Genomic DNA, 12,718 nt, shown 5'->3' with positions numbered 1-12,718 from the left:
CAACACTCTGCAAGATCAGTACCGAAAGCTCCTTTTGTTTTTGTCTTTGTTAAATGCCATCAAACCAGCTTTGACTTATGGTGACTCTATGAATGATAAAAGTAATCAGCAGCCCCACTCAGGTCTTGCAAACTCAGGGCCGTGGCTTCCTTGACTGGGTCTATCCATCTGCAATGTGGTTTTCCTCTTTTGCTACTGCTGTCCACCTTTCCTTTGACTGAAGTGAATTAGTTTCTCTTACACCACTTGGCAAAAATACAGGCTGAAGACCATTATGGGCAGAATTGCAATTATTTCAGAGAAGGACAGTTCCCAAAATGTTGGACCTCCCAGCATGCAACCATCTTATGATACCTAGGACTCCTAAAAATGCTTGGCAAATGCCTGGTAAAAAGCTTGGCACTTGCTTAGCTTCTTTAAAGTTTAGATGTAGGACTTTATCACACAAGGCTAAAAAGTGGAATTAGAGCTGGATAGTCACTTTTATGGTTGAACCTTATTGCACAGTGTTGTAGCTAAGCTGTAGCTGGTCTGTCCTCCATCCATGACTCCCACATGCCTTTTCATTGATCGGCTTTGCTCAGCAATAGCTATCAGTATCACTGCTGTGGCATTAGTTCTGTGTGTGATAAGCTTCCAGCAGCCGTTCTGGCATTGGCCAGTCACATAATCTCAGTCTCTTCCCCTTTCCCCCTACAATCCCCATAGGCTGGTTTTCTTTTCTTTTCTTCTCCTCAAACCTAAATCACATTGCTACAATGCCTAAATTGTGTAGAAAAAAAGAGACAGATGGAGAGAGAGAGAGTTTTTTTTAAAAATGAAAGGTATGCTGGGTAGAGTAATAGGACAGGGAGGCAGAGTTAAAGAGCAGTCTGGGAAAGAGAGTCCCAGACCAGTAATGTCCACTACAGCTGCAGAGTTGACGTTGAAGGTATGTGATAAGGACTGCTCCCAAACTGGTATATATGTGTTTCCTTTCAACACAATTGTGGCAAAAATGGGGGCTTGTGTGATAATCTTCTAAGACTCATCACTAGATGGAGAAACTCTTGCATTCTATCTTGTTGGTTCTCAACCCTGTGGGAATTTTGTCAAGTCTTGTTCACATGGCTCAGGGGTCTGGAAATGGGTGAAACGTGTAGAATACTACTAAATACTGACATGCAAGCACTCATCATGACATTCCATAAGTGGAGCTGAAGAACTGACTCCCTTTTCCTAACACTAAGGAGAAACAATTTATCTCGAAGTCGACTAGGAGAAGTAAAACTAATTGTACTTATTTGCCTATTTAAAACCAAGCCAGCAGAGAATATTTTGCTTTACAAAAGATAGAGTTCACATCAGTATACTGGTGCAAGAAAAATCTACTGTGCAGCTACACCCATGGGGAACAGAGAAGTAAATGGCTCAAAATTGCATCCTCCTACCTAATTCTAGCACTTCAGTCCTACAAGTTCTGGTTACACTACACATGTGAACAAGATCATCCAGCTTTGCTTGTCCATTCATTGTCATCACTCTGTCATAGGCAACTTGTTAAGGAATGTAAAAGCCACAGTGAGAACAAAGAAATGGGCTTCAAACTGGAATCCATGTCTCCCCGCCCTCAGGCTTACAATCTAAAAGATTTATATCAAGGATTTAGATGATGAGGTGGAGTAAATTCTTATCACATTTATAGATGATATAAAACTAGGAGGGGTAGACATTGGAAGATAGGAACAGTATTCAGAAGGACCTTGATAAACTAAAACTAGGATGAAATTAATAAAATGAAATTCAGCACAAATACAAAATTCTATATTTGGGCCACAAAAACCAAATACACAGGTATAGGATGGGGGAATACATGGCTCAGCATTACTACATGTAAAAAGGATCTTAGGATTATTGTTCATCAAAAGCTGAACAGGAGCCAGCAGTGTGATGCTGCAGCAAAGAAGGCAAAACACTATCTTTGCCTGCATTAATAAAAGCATAATTTCCAACACAGGAGAAGTAATTGTACCCCTGTTGTGTGTCTGTTGTCCAGGTCTCATCTGAAGTACTATGTTAAATTCTGGGCACCTTATTTTTAAAAAGTATATCGACTAGTTGGAGCATGTTCAGAGAAGGGCAACAAGGATGACAAGGGGTCTGGAGAACATATGAGTAGAGGTTGAAGGAGCTTGGTGAGGAAAAGATTGAAAAGATTGACTGCATTCGTTAAAAACCTCAAGCGCTGCCACAAATAGGAAGATAAAGGCTTGTTCTCTGCTGCCTCAGAGGGTAGAACTAGATCTATTAGTTGTAAGTTACAGGAAGGTAGATTTTGATTGAACACTAGAAGGAATTTCTTGACTATGGAGTTTATCAGACAAGGGAAATTGGAAGTATAATCCAATGGCAATCTGAACGCAATCATGGGGTTTAACGTTATTGCGTGATTTGCCTCAGATGTTGCTGTCAAATAACCACAATACAACAGGTTGGAAGTAAGGCCACAACTTTATTTGCAAACAATTGGTAGGGTTGGCACAAAGCATAAGGTCAGGATCTGTGCAATCAAACCACCCGATGTAGTCTGATTATCCAAACCTGGCACCCACCAGGTGCTTGGGATGACCTAGGGGCTAAGGAACACAACTTGACCGCAAACATTGTCTTGCGTTCACCAATTCACTAAGCCCCTAGTCACCGGGAGGCGCTCCTGCGTTCTGGCCCCCGCAATGGCCAACGCCTGCCCTATTCGCCCCCGGGTACCTATTGACTCCCAAACCAGAGCTCCATAGCCCTGGTACAACAACGTGCAGATCGTGGCCTATGCTGCCGCCAAAGTTGTGACGAAAAAACACCCACAAAACAGCGGTGGGCGGGCGGGAGAAGCTCAAAGTCTTTCTCCCTTCCTCAGCTTGGCTCTGCTCTGCTCGAAGCCAAGCGCCAACTGAGGGCTGGGGCCGGCAACGTGGCCTAAAATAGGCCTAGGCCCCGCCCATATTTCATGCTGTGCGGAGCCCCTCCTCCAAGGCCACCCAACCAATGGGCAGCCCTGGAGGACCGGAAACTCCACACCAACGAGCCCAGCTCCCAGAGCGTCGCGGAGCGATGGGACCGCTCCATCCGCTCCGCACACCAATAGGGAGCCGGAGCAAGCCCCAGTGCACACTGGGGCTTGTAGTTCCAGCCGCTTCTAGCGGCAAAACGGTCGGCGACTGTTTTAACCCACTACACCCAAATTTGGGCAATGGGGAGTCAGTCAAAACACAATCGTGTGGTTTCACGTTATTGCGTGATAGATTGTCACATGCAAGTTCAGGCAATGTCATGTTATTTTCAGGCAATGAGAAGCCAGTTCGAACGCAATGCATTCACGTAATTGCGTTAAACTAGCGACTTTAAGTGAATGCGTTCTGACCTCACTTTCTTTTCATTTGAATTTAAGAGAAATTACTCCCATTTGATAAACTCCAGTGAGAGAAGCTGAGCAATGGAACCAACTGAGGTGATAGGTTCTTCTTCTAGGATATCTTCAAAAAAGAGGATGAACAGGTCCCTGCTGGGAATGCTCTGGAGGTCTTGCATTGAGCAGGGGGCTGGACTCATTGGCCATAGGGCCCCTTCCAACTCAGTGAATTTATGATATTATAATTTTGCTATTGATGACTGTAAACTCCATGCCCATGTTTTGTACTCAGTTATGCCATGTGGAATAAAGATAGATTCAGTATATTTTCCCCTAGGGTAAAAATCTGTGCTTGAAGATATAGAAAGTGTCATAGCAGAATGGGAGAAGGTCAAAGTCAATATGTAATGTATTGCTTCATTGGATTTTTAAATTAAGCATGCCCTAGAAAGACTGTGGCATTTATTGTGACTGAAGGGAAACATTCCAGAAACTCCATGCAGTCAGTGACAAGGAACAGAACAATTGTGATGGTCTTCATGAAAACCAGTATTACTTAGCAGAACAATATATATAAATTGTTGTCTCTTCCTTAAGTACTAGGAATACCTGGGCAGTTTCCAAAATATCAGAGTCCTTTGTAGGCAAGTGTGCAATAGACAGATTGTAAACAACAACAACAACAATAATTTATTTATAAATATACAAGTTAACCTAGAAAGAAAGGATAAGAAGAAGCAGTGCCAGGCATGTAAACCACTTCTGCAAATCTCTTTAATCAAATATCAAGAGCTACACAAAGGTATTATTCCAGGCCTAATCAAAATTGGTGGGTATAACCAGACTTTAGGAAACTTTCTTTTTAATCAGATATAAGTAATTTTTGGACTACAACTCCTAGGATCACTAATCATTTTTCCAGGGGGATTCTGGTAGGATGCTACGGCATGTTTGCCATTATCCATTTTCTGGTCATACGGCTGCCCGCTCAAACCCCCCCCCATTCAACAAATCGTGTGTTGGAATCCCGTTTTATCACATAGTTATCACACTGCATCCTGAAGTGTTTCCCAAATTATTCTGCACAGATCATGCCAAAAATGTGGGTTTCATGCCAAAAAATTTTTTTCATGAAAAGCCTAGTATAAAATTTTAATAGAAAAATACATTTTTCCCATTAAAAAAAATGTTTTACACACGCACATCTTTCCAGAGAGCCATGGGAATTATTTTGTGCAAAATTTGTATGTTTTGTGCTATAAACTGTGATTTTGTGCACGCACGCACACACACAAATCATGTGGCTTTCTGGAAAATATTCTTTTCTTGAAAAAAATGTGCTATTTTTCATAACAAAAAAAATCCATGAATTTCACATTAAAAAAAATACAAAACCATGTTTTTTATGCAGAATAATTTCCTGAAACACTTCATGGTTTGTGAACACTGGGCAAGAACTGTTCAGAAATATTCATTTTCTCCTGCAGCAGAGAGTAAACTGCAAAAATCATTCCTTGTATGCAGTACTGAAATAGTCAAAATATTTACTTCACTATTTTGGGTATTGCTCAAACTTTGGATTTAGTCATTTTATGCAATTAGAACCATGTAAGAGGAGAGTTAATTTTTTAAACTGTGTCTTCCCACAGCCATCTCTTTGCCATCTTTAGAGTTCTGAAGAATAAATGTTACCAGCACAGAGCTTGCCTTACATAGGCTCCCTGTGTGATTTAGATTCATATATGATGATGGTCTGAATAGGGACAGGGGGCCACAAGAGCTGCCCCACAGCAAAAAGCCACCCTCCAACATGTGGAGGACAGCAAGGCAGGACACTGGAAAGGATTTAACACTGTAGTTCATTATAATGAATACACCTCCCCCCCCCCAGTAAATGGCCATAAAATCAAGGTAAACAGCTTTTAGTCTGAGACTACCCCTCTTGGAAAAAAAGAAGAAGAAAAGCTTCAAAATATTGGCATTACTGTAATTATAACCCAACACCTCTAGCCAGAACTTTAAGTGGAAGCTTCCAGAGTAATTTGTCCATTAAAATAAAATGTTTTTCAATTTATTATGGAAATAATTAATAATAATATATAATAATAATTTATTTATATATATCCCACCTCTCCCTACAAATCGAGGCAGGAGAACAACACAAGTATAAAATTACAATTAGTTAAAATACATTCTCAAAATAAAAAGAAAATTTTTAAAACACATCAAAAACCTATACATGTGCAATATCAACATCTGATTCCCCATACATGTTCTGAGTGGAGTGTCGTCTTAAAGCTGTTATAGCAGATCTGGGGGATAGGCTCGCCGGAAGAGATCCATCTTATGTGCCTTCTTGAAGGCATCTAAGGTGGTAATAAAACAGATCTCCTCCGGCAAGCCATTCCACAATTTGGGAGCCACCACAGTGATAGATTTAAAATCTATCCCTGATCCAGTCAATCAACTAGTGTCAATGCACCATGATAAATGGGCCAAATCCTTCCACCCAACTGGCCACTGGCAAAGAATCCCTTCAGTCACAGAAAAAATGCCCACCTTTGCAGAGTTTTCAAACTGATTTCCCATACTAGGTTCTCCTTCTTAATGAAGCAAACATGTACTTCTTTTCCCATCCCCTGCACCCCTTTCCCTAATGTGCACATTCATCTAAGGTTGTTTTGGCCCTAAGTTATAATCATTGGAAAGAAGTGCCCAATCAGCTTCAGGGCAGGGAGTATTGCAATTATGATTATAAAAAGACACAGTTTAACTCGTGACATCAAGTACAGTAGCAAACCCATACAGCAATTATAGGACTGGATTCAGTCAGCTTCTATAATGATAAAAATAGCTTACTTGTGAGGGTTTAATCATTACTATATGTTGTAAAGCACAGATTTTAAACACCTCTGGTTGCATCACAGTTTTGTGGTGAAAACCAGAAATCCACGCCAAGTACATTCTTAATAATTGTACAAGTAAATCATAGGAAAGATGAATAGAGTCATCAATTAAATTGTGTATTTTTAGAATCACATTAATGAAATTAAGACATGGTAATATATTCTGATAGAATAATGCTAGGAAATCAAAGATGTACTATAAATATTGCAATCAATCTGTTCAGCACAACAGCGATAAATACGAAGACCCATCTGCTTAACATCTCTTGATTGTTGTTGACAGTTTGACATGTTAATAATCTATGTAGACAAACTAATCAGAAATAGGTTGATTTTTAACATCCAAGTATTTGTATAGGCTGCCAGATCACGTTGTTACCTATAAAGGAAGCACTGTCACAGTAACTTAGATCTACTTGTGCTAAATTGACATAATTAGGTAAAATCTGTATCTCTCATTCTGCTCTGTAATTAATTTTAATATTGAGAACAAATGATATAAACTCTTTTCTGATTTTTCTCACATGGGATTTCTCTGAATGGCAGTTTGTCTTGTGAATAACTTCCAATTTTATTTTATTATTCTTTAAAGCAAACTGGGGAATTAGCACAAGAAGAGATGCCAATCAGCAGATGGCTGAGTCCTAAACTGAGCCCATACATCAGCATGGCTTGCCCATTGTCTATGTATATTCTGTAGATTGTATGCCAGGATGGGCAATCTGCAACCATCCAGCTGTTGCTGAACTTCAGTTCCTCTCAGGTCCTGCAAGCATAGCCAGTGCTGAGGGACAATGGGGATTATAGTCCATCAATATCTGGAAAGCCACAGATTGCTCACCCCTGACATCCAGTGATCCTGGTCTTTGATTTGGATTAAGAAAATTAGTAGGCACCTTTGTCAATAATACAACATCAGAATTGGATAGAATTGGAGTGGATAATGTCTTTGCATATAATAATTTACAAACATAATTTAACTGAATTAAATTCCTGGCCTTAAATTCCTATCCTTTCTGCTACACAACTGTAATATATTAACTTGCTTTACTATTGTTTAACTTGAATCATTTTCACCTCATCTTATCTTCTTGTAGACAGCTTCCATGAAGTTTAAAACCCTTTTGAAAAAGTATATAATTTTTATCACAATTAGTTTTAAATATTCATATAAAGAAGTGATTCCCAAAATGGGTGGTATGCCCCACCAGGGGCAGTGGAAGGATCCAGGGGGGTGGTGAGGTAGAAAGAGGGCAGTACATGGGCAGTGAGGGGAAAGGGGAGTGGTATGCAGGAAAGACAAGGGTATGCAGGAAAGACAAGGGGAACCAGTGGTCTTTAGGACCATGGTGGGGATGATGATTACATAAAACTTCTTTTCAGGGTCCCCAGAAACCACCACGGCCTCACTGATCATTTTTTGTGGTTGTGTCTCCTATTTGCCTGCCCATGTGAGTTCGTTCCCTTACTGGCATCTTTCGCTAGTAATTGCAATTGAGAAACTTATGCAAGGCTTGGGCACAGGGCATCACTTTTGTGGCTCAGAGTGGCACCATTTTGGGGCAGACTGGAGCAACGAATTAGAGCACATGGTGGCAGGGAAGAAGTGGCAGCAAAATTTTTTTTTCAAATTTGAGACCCTGCTTAAGCTTTGTGAGCTTTGATGGGACTTGTCTAGCAGGCTGGAGTTGAATTACTGCTCCTGCTTTCTTTCATCAGACAGGCTGAGAGAAGAGGTAGCAGAAGAAACACTTTTTTTTGTGGGAGAGCGGACACCTGAAGCTGTGTGGGCAAGACATGTCTCTGGGGAAGGAGTATCTGTGCTTGATTCTTTGTCTTGGAGCAGCTCCTGTAGTTAAAATCTCTCCCTTTCCAGCCCACACCAGTTTCCAGTCCAGAATGTGTGTCCTCTGTAAACCCCCTACACACACACCAACTGTATCTTTCTCTGCCCAAATGAAGGATCAAGAGTTCCTCATCTCTACAGAGAAGCTTCCCCTTTGCACCTGGTCACCCTGGGAGCAGCAACCAAGAGGCATTTTGTCTGCACTGTCCTTTGCTGCAGGTCTGGCATGGATGAGAGGTTTCTCTGTCAGTGCTCAACCAGCTACTGTCATGCCCAGCCTGGAAGATGGCTTGGAGGACTCAGAGGATGAGCTAGAGCCTCTGGGATCTGAACCTATAATGGAGGAGACAGAGGGCTGGCCCTCGAGTTCTGCTGGAGCAGATCTATGGCCCCCCAGAGGTTCAGCCAGTCAAGTTTGCCTGGTGCCGAGGCGCTGCGGACATTTAGGAGGATCTGGGCAGTGTGCCTACCTTCATATGAGCGTCGAGCAGAGAAAGAGAGGGCCTTGGAAGATCTGGAGGCTTTATCAGAAGCGTCTTCGTAATCAGGCCACAGCGCAGGCCAGCCCTTGCCTCTTAAGCACCTGGGCATGTTGTGGTTCTTGCAGCTGGATATCTGACTCTTTTAGGGGAAAACTCTGTCTTGGCTCCTTGGCTTTTTGTCTTGAATACCCGGAAAACCTTGACTTGGACTGCTCATCGACGCTGCCTATCTTTACCCTGAACCTTGGACCGTCTGACAATTCTCTTGGTACCTTTTGGTAAGATACTGCAACTCTCTAGGACTGTGTAGCTTACACTGACTTTGCTGTGCTGGGAGGGGGGTTTGTTTGAGAACTAGCTGCCTTATCAGCCCTTTGGCTGCTTTCTTCCGGACAGCTACTCAGCTACAGTTCCAAGGATATATGTACAAAGGTAGAGAGCGCGACTGATTATAAGTCAAACTGCAACTAAAAAGCCTCTTGCCTTTGCGGCCTTGTGCAAGGCTGGCACAAGCAAGAAGTAAGTTTCTTGGTCGCTGCTCAGCCAGCTGCTCAGTTGCTGCTCCCAAGGGGCTGGGGTTTTTGAATTGCAGTAGTAAGGTAAAGGCAGGGGTAGGGCAACCTTTTTGAGCCGGGGGCCGGTTGCGGGGCATCCCTCGGACAACTGGGTGGGGGGGGGCCGAAGCCCAAAAATAATAATTAAATATATATTTTTAATTAATAAATAAATAAACCGGGGACAAATGTGGACAACATTTTCAAATGGTGGACACTTTTTTAAAAAAGTGGAGGACACGCAAAAATTTTTGCTGATTTTAAAAATGTTAATATGAAATGCCTGTTTCTGAGGCGTCTATAGACAATTGCCCCCCTTGCCCCTGCGCACGAGAGGCAAAGGCCCTGGCGGCAATTGGCGGCAGGACTGGGCTGGGGCCGGTCCCAAGGCCTCGCCGGGCCGCATCGGCCCGGGGCCACAGGTTGCCTACCCCTGGGTAAGGTTTTCCCTTGACAAGATTGTCTCGTTATACTCGCTGTCCGGCTGTAAGGGACATGCTAATCTGTGTTACTAAGACGAGAAAGCCAGTATAGTCAGAAATGATTCATGGTCATGGCCCACATGGTTACATGGAGAAACAGCAAACCCAATATCAAAAAAATATGTAGTGGGGAGCACTAAGGTTGCTGCCCAAAGGATGAAAGGGGCTGGTAACCTGAAAGTTTTAGGAATCACTGATTTTAAGGCTCAGGCTCAAGGAAACCAGGGTAGTTTTTTTTTTTGAAATACGCATAACTGAATGGGACAGCAATTTTTTTCTTATTCATATCTTTGCTCCTAAAATGGTAGGCAGGCAATGTAGAAATCCTTGCTACTTTCTGCCACACAGAAAAACTTTGGAAAAAATGATACAGGTGGCTCTTCACAGAATGTGTGAATCTGTTTCATTTTAAATAGCTTTTGTTTATAGAAGAAGGGAAACAAGAACGGTTATACCTTAAAATGCATTATGAAAATCTATGTTAGAGCAAGAAACAGCTGCTGTTACAGCACCAGTGACTGAGTGCAATCCATGTATTTACGTCTCCATGATAATAGTCCAACAGAAAACTCACTGGATTCTTTTGATATCTATAGTAAATAGATGTGGCTCAGGGAACCAGAATCAGGCCCCTCCCCACAGACTCTCCATGGGCCAGATGGCATCAAGACATGCTCATGTTCCCTGATATCACTGGGTTTTATAGACAGTGTTGGATGTGGAGCTTTGCTCACTGAACATATTGGCCAAGGATTCAATTGCTCATTTCCAGTTCTTCCATATGTGGACAAAGAGAAACAATGGACTGACAGCTATTGCTTGCAAATGCAAGCTGGGAATTCCATTGACTTCCCATCTCAATCCGCTTTCCCAAAGGCGAGAAGAAGAAAGGGCAGAGCCAGGAGGTAATCCTCAGGACCTCTCATCAGTGAGCAGATATCAGGAATTCCCTTCATACTAGCTTCCAGGGATTGAACCTGGTGAGAGGCTTTCCAGAGACCTATGCAGACCCAGTTAAGCCTCAAGACCAGAGACACTCCTGCTTGTTGGCTGCAGTGTTAAAACATTTGGCCTGTCCCTCAGAAAAACTAATTGCAGGAGCTTTGTTAACACTGGTTTGACTAAATGGCCAGAACAAAAACTTCAAAATAGCACCTCCTGCTCAAAGTCACCAAGAATAAATTCTTAAAATGCCCTCATGTGGCAGTTAATGCTCATTAATCTATCTTAATCTTTGAGGAACACTTCCAGCTGGAATAGATGGTTTCATTTTTAAAAAAGCACTTGCTTGCATAACCCTAAATTTTCAACTAAAAAGAATACATCACTTTATTCAAAAGGTTACCCTGAGGTCATGACTGAGATATGAAAATGAAGTCATTTGCAATCAAGGGTACTTATTTATTTTTAAAAAGCCTCTTAAGTTTCTGATTCTCCTTTGGTGCTCTCATTAAATTATTTTTGGAATAAGCTATAACAAAGCATTGTTCCTTATGAGAATATGAGTAAAGCATTGTTCCTCATGAGAATATGAGTAGACATTTCATTAACCTTAGTTTGTTTAATTACTTCTCAAATCATCTGAATCACTGATCATTCACTCCAATAGAAACTGTCACTAGCTTCGAAAGCAAATCCTTTTTCCTGAGATTTCTGGATATTTTTGGTGCTTTCTTTCCATTGTGCCGTTTAGATTTCTAGCAAATTACATTTTCTCTTTCCAAATCACATGACAGCCACTAATTCAGGCTAGCTATTTGTCTCCTATAACTGCAGTACTTGTCTGGATTGTCTTGCTGTGCTTCTCCCATTTGAAATTCAGACATGTTGTTTCCTTCCTTTTTAAATATAATTTCCACTTTTCTGGTTGTAAGAGTGCTCTATTGCGAGAAAGACAGATATTTACTTAAAATTATTTATGGAAAAAATTGCTGGAGATGTAGAAAGTTAACTAGCCTTTTAAGAATGGTTCTACAGATTTATTTTTTTTAACCATGCACATTTGACATTTTTCAATATAGCCAAAGCTTTTGGCTATCATACCTAAATAGAATACAGTAGACCCTTGGTATCCACAGGGGTTTGGTTTCAAGACCACCACCACCGTGGATACCAAAATCCATGGATGCTCAAGTCCCATTAAATACAATGTCATAGTAAAATGGTGTCCTTTATATAAAATGGTAAATCAAGAGTTTGCTTCTTGGAATTTATATATTTTTTAAATATTTTCAAGCCATGGATGTTTGAATCAGTGAATATGGAAGGCTAACTATTCAGCTTTAAAACTTTTTTTAAAAACATTGAAATCTTGGGATATTGCTCTATCCAAATGGGTTCATAGAATACAACTATGAAACTTCAAAACATTCAAAGCTTTAAATATTGTCCAAACCAAATAGGCTCACAGAAGAATCATCCCCTTTCAAGTTTAACTGTGAGTTTATGAAGTCAAAACAGCAGCAGCCCAGCAGAAAAGGAAAATTCAACCCAGTCCAGTAGACCCTCCAGGTTCTCAGAAGAACCCTCCCCACCAAGGAAACATTATTATACAAAACAATCTGTAAAAGCAAGGGGAAAACTCCAAGTACCCCTACAGAAATGAAAACCAAATAGGACTAAATTATCCTTGAGCAGGGATGACCAAGCTCTAGTGGTCCAAGGTCTCATTTTCCACCACCAGGACTGATACCAGGCCTCAAAATGCAAAGACAGAATCACCCCCCCCCCCAAAAAAAATCTAAATTGTAAATTGTCAAAGATCACTTCTGGTTTTGTAAACAGTGGTAGAGTGGGATCTAAACAGGAACTTGCATCTTCTTTTAATGAGAAAAAATTATGGTTTCTAAAGCCCTTCTATGGCCAGAAATCAATAATTTTTTTTCTCCAGGAGTGTCACTGGTGGGGTCCAAGAACGGTTTAAGGACTATCAAGATACCTTGGAGTGGGACGCATATGGTTCACAGGACACCACACTCTAGAAGGCATAGCTGATTGCCTGCCCACCCCAGGAATAATGAGACAAGACATCGGAAAGTGGTTCAAACAGGGCCATTTATTAAC

This window comes from Sceloporus undulatus, chromosome 5 (genome assembly GCF_019175285.1).
Source record: "Sceloporus undulatus isolate JIND9_A2432 ecotype Alabama chromosome 5, SceUnd_v1.1, whole genome shotgun sequence".
NCBI classification, from domain to species: domain Eukaryota; kingdom Metazoa; phylum Chordata; class Lepidosauria; order Squamata; family Phrynosomatidae; genus Sceloporus; species Sceloporus undulatus.
Note: the sequence above shows the minus strand (reverse complement) of the source record.